General features: G+C 46.2%; 2 long non-coding RNA genes across 2 annotated transcripts; both read left to right on the top strand.

The window, feature by feature from the left end:
- Positions 1 to 1,594: 1,594 nt before the first annotated feature.
- Positions 1,595 to 9,963, top strand: LOC134485195 (uncharacterized). The gene is made up of 3 exons (XR_010063188.1): positions 1,595 to 2,248; positions 2,826 to 2,957; positions 6,956 to 9,963. It is a non-coding gene; the product is annotated as an uncharacterized LOC134485195 (long non-coding RNA).
- A 9,173-nt stretch (positions 9,964 to 19,136) lies between these two features.
- LOC134485196 (uncharacterized) lies at positions 19,137 to 20,741 on the top strand. Its single transcript, XR_010063189.1, has 2 exons — positions 19,137 to 20,214; positions 20,503 to 20,741. It is a non-coding gene; the product is annotated as an uncharacterized LOC134485196 (long non-coding RNA).
- The last annotated feature ends 55 nt before the right edge of the window (positions 20,742 to 20,796 follow it).

A 20,796-nucleotide genomic window follows, 5' to 3' on the forward strand; every position in this document is an offset into this window, starting at 1 on the left:
CTGGGGTAACTGTGAAGCATCTTACGTAAATTGCATAGGACAGTCTTTGGAGTGAGTGGATAGACACAGGGGGAATAGAACTGCTGTGGACCCCAAACCAGCATTTGTCACCCCACCCTCATTTCCCCTACCTCCAGAAGAAGGCCTTACAGAAAGCCCCATCAGATAGCTAGTGGATTCATGGGTCTCTGGAAACCAGGAGGTGGAACACCTCAGAAGCAATCACTTCTGTGGCCATGAGCAAGGCCAGTTCTATGACATAATGTCCACAGGTTCCTCACCAAGTTTTTCATTGTGGATACTGTTAATTTGTGCCTAGTCTGTGTGTCCAGTGGCATTGGGGCCAGATTAGGAACGATGCAGATAAAGAGGTAGAGAAATAGAGAATAACAGAGCTCGATTCTCAGGCCGAGAAGACCATTTCTGAGACAACTTAAGTGGACACTATGCCCTGGCTAGCGATGCTCTCAGCTTGTGAGGGGTGCAAGCTCAAGAACAGGTTCAACTTGGACCAGTCGCAGGCTTGAGTGGTGGACCAGGTAGTACCATGTATGGCTGGGTCCCGGAGAGCCTTCCCAGAGAGAGCCCAAGTACGCTTGCAGCACCTTCTTCCAGCTCTGGTGGCTAGATCTCTCTGAATAGGCAGTCAGGCAATGACTCCTCCCAGGCCTGAGATTCAGCCAGTGCTATCTAAAGGGAACATGCATGTACTCCAAGGCCTTTTGGGCTAGGGTTCTGACTTAATGGCAGTCCCTGTCCTTGGGATAGCACCCTGATTCCTAGCTCAGTCTCCGGTGTAGCATCTAGTATGTGGGGAAGAGTGGATGGGGGCTAGTGGCTGGTGGCTGTGGCTTAAGCCAGGCCCCTTAGCGTAGGAGACGGTCTGCCCTGAAGAGGGACGTTTCATAATCTTAAATTCTGCCTCTGCAGTTTAATTAGTGGTCCCCAAGTAGGCCCCAGATAGGAGGCAAAGAAATGCTGGAAAGGCACCCATGAGTCTCCTGGGATTCCGATAGCAGCTCTGTCCTGGGCTAGAGATAGTGAAGGAAAACCGGCAGGAAGGAGTCATGCACGAGCAGCTGGGCCGGCTCTGAGCCCCAGCATGCAGCAGGGCCAGGGTGAGCCCCTGCCAGACACGCCCACCATGGCCTTTGCTGCCTCTCTGCCCCATGAATTACGGAAACTTGGCACTGATGTTGGCCAGGATCCTTGTTCCAGAGCTGGGCCTTGCCCCGTGCCAGGTGGAGCTGGTTGAGGCCTGGAGACCCAGCTCTGGCCGAGAGTGCTGATCCAGCTGCGGGGCCTGCTGGCAAAGCTCTTTGTCCCATCACTCCAGGAAATGGAAATGCGCCTGCAGCTTTTCATTTTACAGCTGCTTTTACTTTATAAGTCTCTGCTTAAAATAGCTCTGAGTGGGGCCTCTGGTTTACCTTTCCTGAGGTTAAAAGCAGTCGGCTCTGTGTGGCTCTGCGCTGTCAGGAGCCTGAGGGAGGAGCGGGGAGGAGGAAAGGTTGGCCGGAAAGTGTTTCTTCTTTTTATATAACTCTGGGCTTCGATGCTTACGTTCCGAAAATTAAGTACATACTGTATCCATTCTTGAAACTTACTTTATGCAGACCAGAAGTGTCATACACGAGTTCAATGCGGCAAGAAGACACCCTGACATCTCCTTAGCACCCACAAAATGCCTTCGGGTCTGGGTCCAGAAACTGGATGGAGGTCTTCCATTCAAGCCTCTGTCTTATTTTAATCTCAAGGGATGGCATGATTATGGTACATCACCTTACAGATGGGGAAACTGAGGCTGGGAATTCAGTGGTCCGAAGCCATGCTACTATCAAAGGAGAACATCAAGGAACAGTGCCTGACGGGCTTGCCCAAGCCAGCCTGACCAGGATAGTCCACTGTGGAGATGATGGAAGCCCTCGCTGCTTCAGAGGCTACTGACAACCTTTCAGAGCTCCCTGGAGCAGAGGGATATAAGAGTGTAGATCTACATGTCCCGAAGGGATGCGTCTCCTAAACTGTTTCCTGGCCGCATTCTGGGAACTCTGACTTCCTGTTCAGAGAATTCAGTGGGCCAAACAGGACACAGGGGTGGGAGGAGCTCAAGAGTGCCACGGTGCCCCACATCAAACTGCACCCTGACCTGGCAAGGATCAAGGAGAGGTGGGCTGGTTCCCATCAATGAGCACTAACCCATTACAAGGACTGGTGGGCACCAAGGAGCTTCAGCAGACGCCTGGAGGTACGTTGACACCCAGGGCCTGAATCAGATCACACACCTTAGCCAGAATTCCATGACCATGAGAGCTGTAGGGCCCGATCCATACAGATTTATCCTCCATACAGAGCTCACAAGATTTACACTCTGGTATCCAAGACTTGCTTTGGCAGCCGAGAGGAGGAAGCATGGCAAGCCCTTAGCTACACTCAGTTGTGCAGCACTGCTTAGGGGTCACAGGGTTTATGACAGGAATCAGGCCTAGGCAGGTGGCCACAGTGGAGGCAGGAGGCAGAGGAGCTTGGTGTAGTCAGGTAGGAATCAGAATGCCATTCTTGATGACAGTTGCCATACAAGCTCTAGGTTGAGAGGCAGTGGAGAAAGCCTTTTAGGAAGCACTGGCAGGATCCGAGGTCTGGGTGAGCTATTGCCTGGCTGCCTGATCCCAGAGATTAGCCACCAGAGCTAGGAGAGCGACTGTGCTGTAAGCTCACCTAATAGCAAAGGCTCTATAGGACATGGCCACACATGATACTTTCCCTGTCCACTACTCAGATCCTAAGTTGAGCCTTCTTCTGTGTTCTCTTCCCCTGTCCTGCAGCTTCCAGGCCCCAACACTGACCACACCGAGGGTCTTCTAAGTCATGTCCGGAGCCATGTCTCCTGAGCTCAGCTACATGGCCAGCAGTGCAAGGTGCTATGGACCCTACAGTGTCTGCTTGGTACATCTGAGGTATTTCTGTCACCCACCCCCATCCCTGTAATCTTTCCACCCCTTCTGTCTCCTTTGTCCCAGGGATTGTAACTATGTCCTCACTAGCCCACCTGACTGCAGCAGCCTGGGCCCCACTGAGCCTGGATCTACTAGACAGGAGAGCAAGGTTACATGGTCCACTTCCCTCAGCCCAGCATGTGTAGCTTGCTGCTGGCCACATAGAGCAGGGTTATAACTCCGGGTGGTAGGGTCTTGCAGTCTCATAGCCATCAGGTTTGTTTTCTTTTTTTTCTTTCTTTTTTTTTTTCTCTCTCTCTTTTTTTTTTTCTGGGGCTGGGGACCGAACCCAGGACCTTGCGCTTCCTAGGTAAGCGCTCTACCTCTGAGCCAAATCCCCAACCCCCAGGTTTGTTTTTAAAGACCCCTGAGGAACAGGCGAGGAGCTCAGCTGGTGAGTTCCAGAGATGGTAGAGTAGTGCAAATCTGTATCGCAGGAGGACCCAGGGTGTTGGAGAAGGATCCTTGGTCATGAACTTGAGCCCAAACAGGGTTAGGCAGGGGCTAGTTGTAAGCCCAAGTGGGCAAATCCTGTGGCTCAAGCCACCAACCCACTGCCCTCAACACAAGTCCTGAACCTCACACTTCTATGCTAATATTTTGGCCACACCAGGCTCTGTATGGTTTCCACATAGAAGGATCTGTAGAGAAATGAATGTAAGGCAGTTCATGGAGCTGCCCAATAGCTGTCTTATGAAGGGCTAATGAGATTCTTCCTTGAGAGAAAGGCCTTCAAGGCTGAGGACACATTTAACAAGTCACAAGGCACCTGAGTGACTCACCTTTGAGAAGAGAACGTCCCTCCTAGCCACAGACCTGTCACTATTCAACTTCAGAACAGACAGTGGAGACCAGGTGAGTCAGGCCTTGTTTATTGCTTATCTTGTACAGATATGAGGCAGTGAGCAATAGGTGGGCGGATGTCCCCTCCCTTGGCAGGCCATTCCTCAAGTTGGGGAGGGGACAGGTGTTTCCACAATGCTGGTCTCTCCTCTGTGTTCCACCTGTCTTGCCCTATATCTCTACCCTGAGGCTGAACCCAGGTTCACATTCTTAGTAATTTCCAGAAGGATTCAACACACAGAAGGTTGTGGAGAGAGGGATTGTGTACTTTCCCTGGGCTGGGCTGTCCTAATCATAAGCCCGCCCGTAGATATCCCTCTTTCACATGTAGCTATTATGAAGGGCTCTTGTACGGTAGCCCCCTTCTCTCTCCTTGCATATATTGGCTCATACACCCAGTCTTCAGTTGCCCCCAGGTTGAACGACTACCCCTACTTGGGTGACAGTCCCTTTGGTAAACACTGATCTCAGCTGGCCGACATACTCACTATACCCATGGCGTGTCCCTGACTCAAATTCTATGCTTATGAAGGTTTTTCCTTGGCCTTATGAATATTTCACATCAGAGTTAATCAGCAGCAGCCTTTGCTTCTGTCCTTAAAGAATTACATTCCTCAGGTGACAGCTGCTGTACCCTAGTCCCGGTGCCTGTCCTTCACAAAGGAAGCTTCCCAAGGTCATATCATCCCTTTGATGTACGGTCAAAGCCTGTCCCTGGGCTCTAGCTTGCATGAGCTGATGTGCAATTCCGTTCCACGGAGAATGTTGCCCTCTGGGCTGGCTCTTTGAGGAATTGGGGAAGCTGGGCATACTACAAGTGCCTGGCCTAGCAACACATTTTAGTTTGGTGCTGATTTTTCAGGTACTGTTACTCACGCTGAGGCTTCTGAGCTGGGCCCAATCAGACAAGTCCAAGAAATAGTGGCCATGTAGGGCAACCCAGCGTTGGAGAGGAGGTTTCCACCTCTTTGCATCTCCAGACTTCTTACATTCTCATTCTCTCTCCTTCTCTCTTCCTCCTTCTCTCTCTCTCTCTCTCTTTCTCTCTCTCTCTCTCTCTCTTTATTTATATATTTTAATTTTTCAAGAGAGGGTAGTCCTGGCTGTCCTGGGACTCGCTCTGTAGACCAAGTTGGCCTCAGACTCAGAGATCCTCCGTCCTCTGCTTCCCAAGTGCTGGAATTAGTTATTTTTCTTGTTGCAGTGGCAAAATACCTGCCAAAATAAACTTACAGATGGGAGGGTTTGTTTTGGCTCACAGTTTGAAGGCACAGTCCATCATGTGGGAAAGGATGACATCAGAAGCTTAAGGACATTGCATCTGCAGTCAGGGAGACGAGAGAGATGACGCCAGCATTCAGCTTGCCTTCTCCCTTTTATTTAGTCTAGGATCCCAGATCATAGAATTGTGCCACCTGCACTCAGGGCTGGTTTCCCATCGAGATTAGCTTCATCTAGAAACTCCTCCACAGACACACCCAGAGGTTTGTTGCCATGGTGATTCTAAATCCTGTCAAGTTGGAATCAGCTTTAACCATCACATTCCTGCCTGTGTTCTCTCTGAATAGTGATCTCTGGGGTTGCTGTAGATCTTGCTCTGCCTCCCTCTCGTTTAGGCTTTTTATCTCTCTTCAGACAGTGCCCTTCTGATTGTAGGGAGTGGGCCTCACCATGGAAGACTATCTTCCCCATAGCCAGGTAGTTCTCTAGAGCATGTACAGCCTGGAGCAAGTGAGAGAGAAGCTAGCAAAGAGAAGGTGCTGGAGGAGAGAGAGAGAGGTGACTAGCGTTCTCTTCCTTCAACACAAAAGGGATGAGAAACCATGTCCCTGCCCTCTCCACAATCAGCAGAATTGAGTTCTGTGTGTATTTCTTTTTTTTTTTTTTTTTTTTTTTTTGGTTCTTTTTTTCAGAGCTGGGGACCGAACCCAGGGCCTTGTGCTTCCTAGGTAAGCGCTCTACCACTGAGCTAAATCCCCAGCCCCTCTGTGTGTATTTCTAATGCCCGAGGAAGACAGTATCCCTCCCAAGGAGGATTCCGGTTCCAAAACTTTGAAGACCTGAGAATAGGCACTTGGACCATTCTTTGTGCTCTATAGCTCAGAGAGCTTTGCTGGTGGAACCCTAGTTTAGCATCATGGATTGTCTCTAAACCCCATGTGTGTTTAGAAGCAGAGCAAACTGTGTAATCCTGCAGGCTCATGATCTGAGCATTGATCACGCTCTGGGCTGCCTACATCCAATGATGCCTCTTCTGATCTGCTTACCTTTACCCTGAACTGTCTACATGTGGCTTCTTTCTGCTGTGCTTGCCAAGGTGTTGCTGGCCTAAAGTGTTCAAATGAGGAGGGTGCTAAGGTTCCTTGGGGCTTATAATCTAGGTGCAGAGAAAGCAAATGGAGAATCTCAAGGCCTGGAAGATCTTGGAGAAGTCCACTATTGTGGAGGGAGACCTCAGAGAAGGGAAGAGTTCAGAGAGGCCCCTTATCGTCCAGTAGGTGGTCAGAAGAATGGCTTGTTTTTTCTTCTAAAACTTCAGGGTCTCAGGTCTAGGTTGTGTTCAGCCTACGTCTAAAAAAGGAGTCTCTGTCTTAATATACAAGATAGACAGTACCTGAAGAATGACATTCAATGTTGACACACAGGTCTTTACACATAGGTAGATAGACCAGCACACACATAGCACCCCCCCACAAAACATACACACACACACACACATACACACACACACACACCACACAAAACAAAGACACACACACACACACACACACGCACAAACCTATACTACACACATACAAAACAAATACACACACATAAATACACACACACACACACACACACACACACACGCACGCACGCACACACACACACAATGTACATAGACCTCCAAACCAGATGTTCAGAGGCCAACTGGGCAAAGTTTTTGGCGCCAGGTTTAGCAAAGCTCTTCATTCTATAAACTTTTCAAACGGCCACAATCTTGCTGAATAATTGCCAGGAAATGTTAAAAGCTTGTTTGTGCAGAAAGTAAAATGTTTTTTGAATGTTAAAAAAAAAAGGAGTCTCTGGATTTCTAAGATGCCTAGGGCCTACTTGGTTTTGTTCTCATTTGAAAGGTGAAAGAAGCGGCTGCTTGTGGGCATCTGTGCCGTCTACTTCTGCTCTGAGAAGGAAACAGGATGATGGCGAGAAGGCAGAGAAGCACATACGGTCAGGAACTGAGACAAGAAGTCTGAAGCCCCCCTTTCAGTGAGTAGTACCACTGCCCAAACCAGGTGAGATTTATATTTTATTTCCTTATTTTATTTGTTGTTATTTTGTTTTCTGGGATAGGGTTTCTTCGTGTAGCTCTAACTGTCCTGGAACTCACTCTATAGATCAGGTTGGCCTTGAACCCAGAGATCTGCCTGCCTCTGCCTTGGGAATGCTGGGACTAAAGGCATGTGCCACCAATGCCTGGCAAGATTTTTATTTTTAAAGAGTCACTTCAACTTAAAAATGATGATGGGGATTGGGGATTTAGCTCAGCGGTAGAGCACTTGCCTACCTGGGTTCAGTCCCTAGCTCCGAAAAAAAGAAAAAAGAAAAAGAAAAAAAAATGATGATGCTATGAATTGCCAAGAAAATATTTTACTTGACTCATATTTCAAAAATAAACAATTTTAATTAAATTTATTTGTGGTTTGGAAAAAATCCGTCATGTATATTCCATTCTCAGGCATATTATAATTTAGCTTTAAATAGCATTATCGTCTTCATTTCAAACTTGCTGATATGATTGCCTACCTGGAACATTTGGGATGATGTCTAATAAATCATAAAGGAGGGAAATCAGAAGTGACAGTTTTCGGATGTTAAATATTCCGCTACTTATAAACTTCAGCCAATTTGAACATGTGGTAGAAGACAATCCCAAGGTCAGCGAAAAACACACAAAATGCCCAGGAACAATCTAAGATGTGTGACATTAAAAAGAATAGCTACAAGCAAAGACAGCATCAGTTAGTTTGCCAACATGGATGGGAGAAAGTTCATGAGACCTCAATCCTACACCATGAACTCCTGACAACCAAAGAGAACCAAGAGTGGGAGAAACAGTCTTTCCTAAGTAAGAGCAGATCAGTTGGTTATCCAATACTAAATAATCAATCCTGAAAACATTTACATATTAGTAACATTGTATAGCCTGAGCAACACACACACACACACACACACAACAATGTAAAAAGGAGGTCATGAATTTCAAAGAGAGCAAAGAAGGCTCTATGAGAGGGTTTGGAAAGAGGAATGGGAAAGGGGAAATAATGGAATTGCATTATAATCTCAAAAGATGAGTGAGGGAGAGAGAGAGAGAAGTAGATATGGTTATGGTGATGTATGCCTTTAATCCCAGGCACACAGGGAGAGGCAGGCTGATCTCTGTGAGTTTGAGACTAATCTGGTTTACATGAGAATTCCAGGACAGCCACGTCTACATAGAGAGAGACCTTATGTCAAACAAAATGAAACAAACAAGCCATGTGGTACTCCACTAATGTGCCTAATATTTATGTTTAAATTTCAATTAAAATAAGTCAAAATAGGGGCTGGAGAGATGGCTCAGTGGTTAAGAGCACCGACTGCTCTTCCTGAGGTCCTGAGTTCAAATCCCAGCAACCACATGGTGGCTTACAACCATCTGTACTGAGATCTGATGCCCTTTTCTGGTGTGTCTGAAGATAGCTACAATGTATATAATAAATAAAGATTTTAAAAAAATAAGTCAAAATAAAATGTAGGTACAAACATTTCCCTGAAAGAAAAATATGAATTTATATATAATGGAAAGGCATGTTACATATTAGTTTTAATTTTTAATTTAAAGAATAAAGAAAAGGGGGCTGGAGAGAAAGTTCAGCAATTAAGAGCACTGGCTGCGGGGCGGGGATTTAGCTCAGTGGTAGAGCGCTTACCTAGGAAGCGCAAGGCCCTGGGTTCGGTCCCCAGCTCTGAAAAAAAGAACCAAAAAAAAAAAAAAAAAAAAAAAAAGAGCACTGGCTGCTCTTCCGGAGAATCCAGGCTCAATTTCCAGCACCCACAGGTATCTCACAACTGTCTGTAACTCCAGTTCCAGGGGATCCATCCAGTACTTTTTTTTACCTCTGTGGGGACACACACACACACGTAAGTACATACGTAAATGAATGAATGAATGAATGAATGAATGAATGAATGAATAAATAAATAAGACTAAAAAGAAGCACCAAGGAAACACAGAATACTTCTAGGGTTTTATTGTTTGTTTAAGATTTATTTATTTTGGGCTGGAGAGATGGCTCAGTGGCTGAGAGCACTGACTGCTCTTCCAGAGGCCCTGAGTTCAAATCCCAGCAACCACATGGTGGCTCACAACCATCTGTAATGCGATCTGATGCCCTCTTTGGGTGTGGATGAAGACAGCTACAGTGTACTTACATATAAATAAATAAATAAATAAATAAATAAATAAATAAATAAATACATCTTTTAAAAAAGATGTATTTATTTTATTTTATGTGTATGAATGTTTTGCTTGCATGTATGTTAACTTCATGTGTGCCTGATGCCCTGAGAAGGAGGAAGAAGAGGAGGAAGGAGAGGAGGAGGAAGAGGAGGAGGAGGAGGAGGAGGACAACAACATCAACAATATCAACTATAACAACAACAAGAGGAAGAGGTAAGAAGGAGAGACAGCAGTGACAGAGGCTTTTGATCCCTTGGAATGGAGTTACAGATGGTTCTGAGTCATCATGTGGGTGCAGAGAATTGAACCCATGTCCTCTGTGAGAACAGCAAGTGCTCTTAATCGCTGAGCTGTTTCTCCACCCTCCCCCGACCCCTCCTTTGTTGATTTTAAGCTAATGTTTCTCTGTATAGACCAGACTGGCATCGAACTTTCTAAGCCCCTTCTTCCTTTGCTTTCTGAGTGCTGTGATGACAGGTATACACTAGAATACTCTCGCTTTTTACTGATTTCTGCTTATTTAACAAGGCAGAAAAAGCACAAGGACAAAAGAATAATAAAATATTTTATTTTTATTAATCGTTTTAGACTTTAGCTATTCTTAGACTTGAACTAATGGTGAATAAAAGTAGTTACTGTAAGTCGGGGGGGAGATGTATGTGACTGTCTTAATTGTAACTTTTACAAGATGTTTCCATTTTTAGGAACAGACCTGTTTTCATAACTCACGCTTGCCTAAGTCAAGGTAGCTCTGTCTAGAAGTCAATAAGCACAGTGGCTGAAATGGAGATTTGGAAATGTACCCATTGTGACTCCCAGGGACCACCCTGGGGTTGTGCTCAACTCTAAGCAAATGAGCACAATTCAGACTTTCATTGCACTTCAGAAATGGAAGTGACCAACTTCTTTTTCTGTTTTAGTTTTCCAAGACAAGGTTTCTCTGTGTAGCTCTGGCTGTCCTGGAACTCTCTCTGTAGACCAGGCTGGCCTTGAACTCACAGATTTGCCTGCCTCAACCTCCTGAGTTCTGGGATTAAACTTTCCATAAACCATGGTGTGGTGATAGTAACCTGTAGACAGAGCAAGCATTTCCGGGCATGTCTGTTACTCAGCTGTGCTGTGGTGTTCTCGCCATGCCTCCTTGAGTAAGTATTTCTGGTCCTATCTGTTCCATATGGCTACCGTGGAGGTTCCCTCCTGCCTCCCTGAGTCCTGACAAGGCTATCCTGTTTTGACACAGAGCTCTGGGTGTGACTGAGGAGACCGCACTTCCTCTTCCTCCCACTTATAGCTCAAGTTCCTAGGAAGAGGACTGGGGGTGGACCAGAGTTAACAGCCTGTCCTCCGTGCCACTTTATTGCCAGAAGGGCTCTCAGCAGAAAGAAAGCCACCTGAAAGGCAGGTGGGAACCTCTGGCCTGCACTCCTGACTCCTCTCTGGACTGTTATTGAAGACAGGGCTAAGAGCATCTATTCATTCTCCTCAAGGCTGGAAGACATACTACGACTGATAGTTAACAAATTACCAAGATCCACCGAACAAAACTAAACTTCTGTGACAAAAGGCCATAATAGAGTTTCTAGTTAACTTGAATAATTAACTTTTTCCTTCCTCTCTTTCCTCCTCCTCCTCCCTCCCCCCCTTTTTTTTTTCTGAGACAAGGTTTCTCTGCGAAATCCTGGCTATCATATAACCCGCTCTTTGTACCATGCTGGCTTCCAACTCACAGAGAGAGATCTTCCTGCCTCTGCCTCTTGAACGCTGGGATTAAAGGCATGCACCACCGCCTAATAATCTAGCAATAATTATCATTTTTAAAAGACAAGATCTCTAATAGCCCAGAGTGTTGCGGAACTCACTACAGAGCTGAGGATGACCCTTGGACCTCTCAAGTGTTGCTATTACACACCCGAGGAACTACTTCAGGGAAGAAAGTTCCTTTTAATACATAAAGGAGTATGATGTGTATACCCAGTGAGATTTATTTTCGAATGGACCATCATTGCTCAAAATACTATAACAATGTAATTGGATAGCATCTTCTCACTAGAACAGTATCTTCTCTAGAACAGTGGGATCTCTGTCTACTAGTTTATACATTTTCTAGGGCCTAATTGTCCTGTGTGTGTGCCAGGGATGGTGCTTAGCACTCAACATATACCAATAAACAACAAACAAAACCCGCATGATTCATTAAATTTAGGGGCTATGAGAAACAGAGTTTCCACTAGGGTATAGCAAGGGCCTCTTCTTGCTCTTTTTTGTTTGTTTGGGTTTGAGACAAAGTCTCACTATGTAGCCATGGGCTGCAGAGTGTGAGACCTGGCGCTAGCTCTGTAAGCCTTGAACCCACAGAGAGTCATCTGCCTCTGCTTTCTAAATGCAGGGATCCATGACAAGTGCTACCGCACCCAGATTTTCAGCTTTTTAAAACTTTTATTTTTAGTTCTTTCCTCTAACAATAGTTCGAGCATATTTTTGAAGTCTCCTGTAGACTCAACAATGGACAATGGAAAGGGATCTTTATAGAGATGATTTATCAGAACGTAAAGCTGCAGGATGGACATTGTGGCTGGCCAGAGACTCCTTGAGGATGCGTTAGCCTTGCTGATTATTATATTAAGAATGTGGGTATCTTCAAAACCGTTCTTGTTTCAACCCTAAGAAGAAGCTTTGGCATCATTATGAAGCACTGGCAGCACCGAGGCAAATGCTCCTTTTGGGCTCTTCTTGGCTTCAGTTTAGGTTCAGTTTGTTTATTTTGGGGTGGGGTGGGTCTGGGGGATGTTAGTTGTTTACAGAACTGTGTACCTTTTGGCCACAGAGAGTTAGCCTCTTACTAAGGATGCATAGTTTCACAGGGGATTCTGCCCTGTCTGCTGCAAAGCACTTTGATGATCCTGAATATGCCTCTGTCTGACTCATAGATCAGGCTACTGCTTTCTGCCTGTTAATTCTTTGTAGATAATTTGGCCCTGTCCACAGTCTGTTTAAGATGAAGGAGAAGGATTGATCTCCTCACCCAGAATAGTAGCCATTGAATTCACCCAATCCCTCTGTGAGCATCCTGAGATGGTCAGGAAGGCTCAAAATGACCACATAAATCCTTAGTCATTGCCTTGCAGCGCTGAGAGACAGCTCTGGATCTGAGTGACTGGGGTGGCCGGGGCTGCAAGGCGTGCCTGAACAAGCTGTCCTCCTCCTGTTAGGACCTCTTACCAGCATCAGTGACTATTATGGAGCTGGTTAAGTGCACAATTGAAAGGCTGGGGATGGAGCTCACTGGTGGATGGAGTTTGGTGCTGGTGGGGCACTTGGCTTAGGGTGGAGACTCTCAGCAATCCTGCAGAAGGGGGTCCTGAGAGTAGAAGAGAAACTACACAGTAGAGCCTGTGGTTATTGGTGAGGGTTCTGCCTGTGCTGCAAGCTCACAGGTGGCTAAGGTCTGTGAATGTACAGTGGCCTTACAGCCCACGCCTTGACTAGTGACTCACTTCCAGGGAAGAGTCTGTGTCCTTTGGTAGTACTGGGAGCTAAGTACTGGCTACATTTGGACAGCCAGGCCTTCTTGAGAGCCTCTTCTGGAGTACAAACTCTCAACTGTTCAACTGCATCCTCCTCCCAGGCGATAGCAGTCAGCAGTTGAGGGCTGAGCGTTCTCCAAGCTCCTCTTGCCCAGACACCCTACAGTCAGGGTAAAACCATCAGCAGGGCCTTGCCACTATTCTGTCTGTGATCTGGAAGTTGTTCTCTAAGACACTTCTGCAACGGAAGTGCCATGGCGCCTTTTCTGAACTTGTAGGAATAGATGCCATTTAGAATTCAGATTTTTGGGGTTGGGGATTTAGCTCAGTGGTAGAGCGCTTGCCTAGGAAGCGCAAGGCCCTGGGTTCAGTCCCCAGCTCCAAAAAAAAAAAAAGAACCAAAAAAAAAAAAAAAGAATTCAGATTTTTCTCCCCAAGGTCAGTAGCCCACCCAGCTCATAAGTTGCCCGTTATACAGGCAACCTGCCCACTTAGGTGTTTAATTGCCTTAGGAACAACATTCTATCACTACAGACTCTATTTTTCTTTACATCAACTCAAACCAACAGATTAACTTACAACTCCCCATGTAAAAAGGATTATGGCTTTGTAATACTGCTCATAAAAGTTGTCAGGGTCCACATATGTCATTTGCATCCACGTCCTAAATGTTTCAGTGTTAGCTCGGTGTGGTGCCCTTTAATACAGTGTGCGGCACAGTCCAGATTCACTCTGCTCCATCCAGGAAGACAACTGATTCCAGTGTCATTTGCTGAACATTCTTCCCCACAGCATTGGCCCCTTTGGCTTCCTTTTCTTATGTCCCCTGAAAAGACTTTGAAATTTCACGACAAGTCATGAACCAGGTAGTGTGAGTAGCCAGACTTAGGTCTTTTTCAAAACCCTCTCTGTGTTTTAGTAACAAAGTGTCAACTTTTATGAAGGAGGGGAAAGAGGAAGGAGGGGAGCAAGTGTGGAGGAGGAAGAAAAGGAGGAGAGAGGAACAGGAAAGGAAGGAAACCGGAGCTGGGATCATGTTGGATCTGTAGATGAATAGAAGAAAACTCATATTTTGCCACTATTGAGTCTTCCGTCCGTAACCATGGTACACTCCCCTGCTTAGTCTTAGATCAAAGAGGCTGCTTTGCAGAGGGACATTAGTCATTCCCTATATCCTACCTATAACCCGGTAAATTCCTAGAAAGTCCTGGCATGTGCTATACATATGCGTGTGGTGGCCGATGAGATCAGAAGGTTTCTCATGCCTTGGGACTGGAGTTACAGGAAATTGTGAAGCACCATGCGGATGCTGAGAACCTATCTTAGACACCCCACAAGAGCAGTGAGCATTCTGAACTGCTGAGCCATTTCTCCAGGTCCTAAAAGGATACAAAAAATGGAAAATGCTTCACACTTAGGACAATGTTCGTTTTCTGTCTCCCCTCCCCCCTTTTGATTCAGGGGTTTGTAGTCCAGCATGACCTGGAATTCTTGATTTCCTTGCCTCCTCCATCTTCCAAGTACTGTCATCATGGAGCCGAGCCACCACACCTAGCTTATCACATACTTTTTCTAATTATGTGGTATTGGACACAATCTAACAATGAAAGGGAGTAACGAATTCAGTGAATTATTATGTGTCTATTAGGTGACCTTTATTTATTCAGCCACTAACATCTAGAAAGAGTTTTAGTTTATCAGAAAGCACTTATAGTAGAATATTGGGCTTAAAGAAGAAGCCGAAACTATGTATATGTCATGATCAGAGTGCTGACTGTTGGACTAAGGAAAACTAAGAACTACTATCAAAATAATGTTACAAGTGGACGCTTTCCTTCCATACTCTATGCAGTGCTGCAGTTTTCTGATGTTCTTTGGTCAGTGTTTAACTGCGTCCACAGATAAATGTGTGCATGTATGTGGAAGTACACGTGTGTGGCAGAGATCAGCTTCAGGTGCCGTTCTTCGGGAGCTGCCACCATATTTATTTTATGTATATTGGTGCTTTGTCTGCATGTATGTCTTTGTACCACATGTGTGTCTGGTGCCCTTGAAGTCTAGAGGAAAGTATTGGATCTTTTGAGACTAGAGTTTCAGAGGATTGTGAGCTACCATGTGAATGCTGGGAATCAAACCAGGGTCCTTTGGAAGAGAAGTCAGTGCTCCTAACCACAACTTTTTGTTGTTGTTGTTTCTGTTTTTTGTTTTTAAGACAGGCAGGGTCTCTTACTTGGAAGTTGGACTGGCCATTTAGGCTAGGCTGCATGATCACTAAGCCAGAATCTAGCTGTCTTAATCTCTCCAGCAATGGGATTACAAGCATGTGTGCCCACGCTTGGCTTTTTATGTTGGGCCTGGGGATGAAACCCAGGTATTCATGCTTCATTCAGGGCAAGTATTTTGCCAACAGCATCATCTCCCTACACCCCAGCAAATGATTCTTCCGTGGGACAGTTCAGAGAGCCACCATGCACATACAGTACACATATAGTGCACACGTTCCTTGCCTACCTCCACTGAGAATCTCATCTTGTTGAAGAGTAGGACTTTAATTTTCACCATCTTAAGGATGCACAACAGTGTGTAACTCCTCCTAAGGAGATTACTTGTATTCACACCAGGTAGAGAAGCCAATGGGGTAGCGAAGGAACAAACAATTCCATTCAAGTTCAGCTTGGTCAGTCAGTGGATTTATTGGAATAACTTACAGAAATATGGGTGGCTCGGGGAGCTGCAAACACTGGAAAGATCACCCCATTAAGTGTGATGACCCACAAAAGCTGCATAATTTGCTACATTGGTGTTGACTGCTTATATAATCTCAGAGTGAGGCCTCATACATTTTAAAAATTTTATGAACCTGTGAGTCTTTTAATCTTAGTGTGAGTTTGAAAAGCCTCATGAGCTTGGCGAGTCCCCACCCAGCCCCAAAGGAATGTTACCATCATGAGGAAAAGCTATACAGCAGCACCTAATACATATTTGTCAAATGAATAATCAGGTGAGTGAGAGCATGCTTGCAAGTTAAGGCTGGATGGTGCTGCTTAGAGAAGCAGCCGATCTGGAGTCCTGCTTGAGCGCTGCCTTCGCCCCATCCTGCCGACTCTGCAAGTTTCATATTTTTAAGATTTATTTTTATTATTTTAATTATGTATATGTATGGGTATAGGGCTATGCACATGAATGCAAATGCCCACAGAAATCAGATTCCCAAGAGCTGGGCTTATAGTTGTAAGCTGCCTGATGTGGGTGCTGGGAATTGAACTCAGGTCCCTGGGAAGGCATCTTAGACACTCTTAACCACTGAGCCATCTCTCGGACTCTTATTTTTCTCATGTAGAGAACAGAAACAGCTCTTAAGACAGCGCTGGGAAGCAGCAGGGCACATTGCGATCCACTCTCCCACAGCTGGAATCTGAAGGTGATAACTGCCCATCATGGTGGAGAGAACTCATCAGACTCAGGGATGCCCTCCTTTCTCTCGGGCTAAAGGTGATGACAGGTCTTCCATAAGCAAACTCTAGGCTCAACTGGGCATACTGGTCCACAACTGTAATTTAGAGTTTTGAGGCAGGTAGATCATCATGAGTTCCAGGCTAGACTTGGCCCCAGAATGAGACCTTATCTCAAAGCAAACAAATAAGTATGCCCAGCTAGAGAGTTAAAGGTGGGTGAAGATGCATGCTGTCACGTCTGAGAATACCAGTTCGATGCCCAGGATCTCCATATTGGAAGGAGAGCTCTCACAGGTCACACAGGTTGGGTACATGCATACACATTCACACACACAGACCCAGACACACAGACACAGACATACAGACACAGACATACAGACACAGACAAAGATGTAGAGACTGCTTCCCCCACCACAAATCAAAAACATCTCCTAGGGGCTGGGGATTTAGCTCAGTGGTAGAGCGCTTACCTAGGAAGCGCAAGGCCCTGGGTTCGGTCCCCAGCTCCGGAAAAAAAAAAAGAACCAAACAAACAAACAAACAAACAAACAAACAAACATCTCCTAGCTTAAGGGTCTTTCCACCCCATTTTCCCTACCAAAAGGGGAGGATGGGAGCTTGGATTCTTTCTACTCTGCATCCAGTTAGATTCTCTGGCTATAGAAAATGATCCACTAAGTCACTTAACCTCAGCGTTGTGGGGTGCAGCGACAGGGATGTTGAAGCTCGTCTACAGAAAGAGTGAAATGTCCTAGAGATGTGAAGTGACATAAGTGCACATGCTAAGGGTGACCTCTGAATGGGACAGAGAACACTTGCAAGGAATATGGGTTGTAACCCTTCAACCTGTTGCTAACTCTGAAATTCTCTTAGACTAAGTAACAATGAGGCCAACACGCTGCTCTTTCTAGGGAGGTTACGACATAGAGTTAGCAAATGGCTTGGATCCAGTTTTCTTCCGGGGGGGGGCAAATCCTCTAGTCAAAGAGGGGTGGATGTCCCCACAGCAGGTGGGACTTACACAGGCTCTGCCACCACCTCCGTGCTGACCAGGTAGGCTCAGGTCTACCCTTCTCATTTTATCTTGGTCCTGGTAACACAGAGACCCCGGATTGTACTCAATAGGTGAGGAACACGCAGGAAAAGGAGCGTCTTTCCTGCTTTTAGAAATGTGGATTTGAACTTGGGTGAGGTGAGCGCTATATCTTCTTGAAGATTAGATGGCTCTGGATCCAGCTCTGCCTGACACCTCACTGATTCATATAGTAAATATTTGTTGAAAACTTTTTTTATGAGGCTAGCTCTATAATACTATAATAGTGTAAAGGGGCAAGTGAATGGGAGGTCCCATGGAGGAAGGGGCCAGTGTGGGGCCTGAGATAAGAGGAGACCAGCCAGGCTAATGAGACATATGTTTGCCAAGGTCTTAGGCCAGAGGCAGGGTGTCACTGAGGGGATGTTTTAGATAATGAATTGGAGAAGTAAAGGGGTGTATAGGTTTGTGAAAGTTTTCTCTGAGTCATAATCAGTTGTGGAGAGTGAAGGCAGGGTGTGGGACCCATGAGGTCAGCCAGGAGGAACTATGCCCCCAGGAAGTACACAATCAGGACCCCAGGATTTGGGTGGGGCACACAGAGAGCCTAGCAAAGGAGATGAGGGAGAAGGGTAAGGAGGGATGCTCTCCAAAGTGTAGGTAGGTCCTGGCAGTTGTGTCATGGACATTAGAGCGAGCCTCCAGGTGTTTTGCATATTTCTTTTCTTTTCTTTTCTTTTTTTTTCCAGAGCTGGGGACCGAACCCAGGGCCTTGGCGCTTGCTAGGCAAGCGCTCTACCACTGAGCTAAATCCCCAACCCAGAGCCTCCAGGTGTGAACAGAGGCATCAGCCATGTTGGGAGCCTGACTGAGATCCAACCTAGGAACTGGCCGCTGAACTAGAAGGACAGAGGAATTCTCTATTATGCTTTCGTAGTATGTGGTTATGAGGAGCCAATCTGACGCTCTGGAAGATAACGGCTCCTCGACGTGCTAGGCAGAGACTCCGGGACACCTTTAGGGCAGGGTTGCAGTAAAGGCAGAAAGATGCATGGACACAGCAGGGTACAGGGTAAAGGAGGGCTTTTACAGCCCAGGAGGAGCATCCTGGATGTGAGATTGGTGCCTCATCTCCCTGAAGGGCTGGGGAGTCCCAGAGTAGTTACCAGATAAAATAGCTTGCTGCTGTAGCAGGACGATCAGACCGCACATATTTCCACAGTGAAGGGTTAGAACAATTGCTAGGATGGCTGGTGGTCCAGAGAGAGGAGGCAGGATTCCTGTTGACATCTCTAGTGATGAGGACTTACATGGAAAGCCGAGAGTGCTCAGTGGATGTGTCCTCTGAGTATGAGGGTGCCTGGATGTGAGAGTACAGGTTAATTTTTTGTTTTTCCTACGTTGGGAGCAGACTCAGAGCAAGTACATAGCGCACATAATCAGTCTTGAGGGGCAGCCAGGAAGTGTAAGGAACAGGGAGCAGTGTGTGTGGGGGGGTGTATGAGAGTGACTGAATCCTGGAGAAGCAGAGCAGAGAAGCTGGAAGCTGAGGCATGTGCATGTGTTGTCTGTGGTCGTGTGGGCATGTGTGCGTACCGATAAAAGGTGGGATCAGCATTGGGTGTGAAGGGTTTGGGGTGTGTGTGTGTGTGTGCCTGTGTGTCTGCATGTGTGTGTGTCTGTGTGTGCCTGTGTGTCTGCATGTGTGTGTGTCTGTGTGTCTGCGTGTGTGTGTGTGTCTGTCTGTGTGTCTGTATGTGTGTGTGTGTATGGGCATGTGTGTATGTGTGTGTGTCTGTGTGTGTTTGCATGTGTGTGTGTCTGTGTATGTGTATGTATGTGTCTGTATGTCTCTGTGTGTGTGTCTACACACGCATATGTATGTGTCTATGTGTCTCTGTGTGTGTGTCTGCATGTGTGTGTATGTGTGTCTGTGTGTGTGTCTGCATGAGTGTGTGTGTCTATGTGTCTGTATGTGTGTGTGTCTGTATGTGTGTGTCTATGTGTGTCTATGTGTGTCTGCATGTGTGTGTCTGCTGTTTGCGTGTCTATATGTGTGTGTATGTATGTATGAATGTGTGTGTGTGTGCGTGTGTGTATGTGTTTTGTGGAAGAGAATCTGAAGGTCACAGGGAAAGTGAGGTGCTTGGACTTGGAGGTAACATCGCTATTGATGATATAAGGGATGAGTCTGTGATAGGATAGGGTGTTGAAGTGGGACTAGGACTACCCTCTAGGGTACTAGAGGAGTCAAGAATGGATAACAGGTATGAGAGGGGGCTAAGACTATGTGGGTGAGCCACGCTTGGAAGGGTAAAGGAAGAATAGAATCTGATGTTCATGAAGGAAGGAGGTTAGGACAAAACTCACACTGGCCAGGGAGTACTGGTATATAAGGGAGAAAATGGCCTGAGGGGAGGCAAGGAAGCGATGCCACCACTTTCAAAACAGGTTACAGGGAACAGCATGCCCTATATTTGGTTTCTATTAAGGGTATGCTCGCCAGGTATAGTGATGTACTATTATGCAGCCCTTGGGAAATGAAGACAAGAGGATTAGCAATTCAGTACCAGCCCTAGCTGTGGGAGATCTGGTCTCCCTTCCCTCCAACAAAGACAAACAAAGAAAACAAACAAATAAGATAATGTTTGGCCGTGTAGCTTTGTTGAGTCATCCAGTTTGGTGGGCATGGCAAAATGACACAGACTGCGGGAATTTGACTGCAGAACTTTGTTTCTTACAGCTTCAGAGCTTGGACGTTCAAGTTCTGCTCAGGGTGCTCCTGATGTCAGGCCGAGGTCCTCTTGCAGTGTTCAAGTGACCTTTTATGTGCAGCCGGAGGGGCAGAGAACTGGGGATTTCTGATCCCACTTTTTATAAGGTCAGTAATCCCAAAAGATCAGAATGCCCCCCTCCCCCTTTCAGGCCCCTGCAACTTTAAAGACTTCAGGATATGCCTTATTTCTCAATAACTGAATGTGGAGTTAGGGCTTCAGTCTATCGAGTCTGGATGGGGTACGCAATTCACAGCAGACATCTACTACCAAGTGGTGTGGACACTGATCAGCTGATGGATGGATTTTTGTAGAATAAAAGGGTTGTGAGGTAGACTAGGGACAGGGAAAACTAAAGGTAATTACACTGCAGCTTGGGTGTGATGCTATTGCAGAGTGCAGCAGCAGCAGCAGCAGCAGCAGCAGCAGCAGCAGCAGCAGCACATCAGTATCCGTGCAAAGTGTCTGACAAAAGTACTCGGGACGCTGGGATGAAAATGGACGCTAATCTTTGCTTCTTTATAGCAGCATTTCCATGTCACTGGCAGTGCAAATTCGCCTGCTCCCATTATGCATCTGGTATCATGACAAGCCCAAACCCATAAGGACAGAAAATAAACCTTAATTCTGGAAAGTGCCCATACATTCATTCTTTCCCTACTTTAACTCTTGAATAATCTTCTCCTCTT

Source organism: Rattus norvegicus, chromosome 1 (genome assembly GCF_036323735.1).
Source record: "Rattus norvegicus strain BN/NHsdMcwi chromosome 1, GRCr8, whole genome shotgun sequence".
NCBI lineage: Eukaryota > Metazoa > Chordata > Mammalia > Rodentia > Muridae > Rattus > Rattus norvegicus.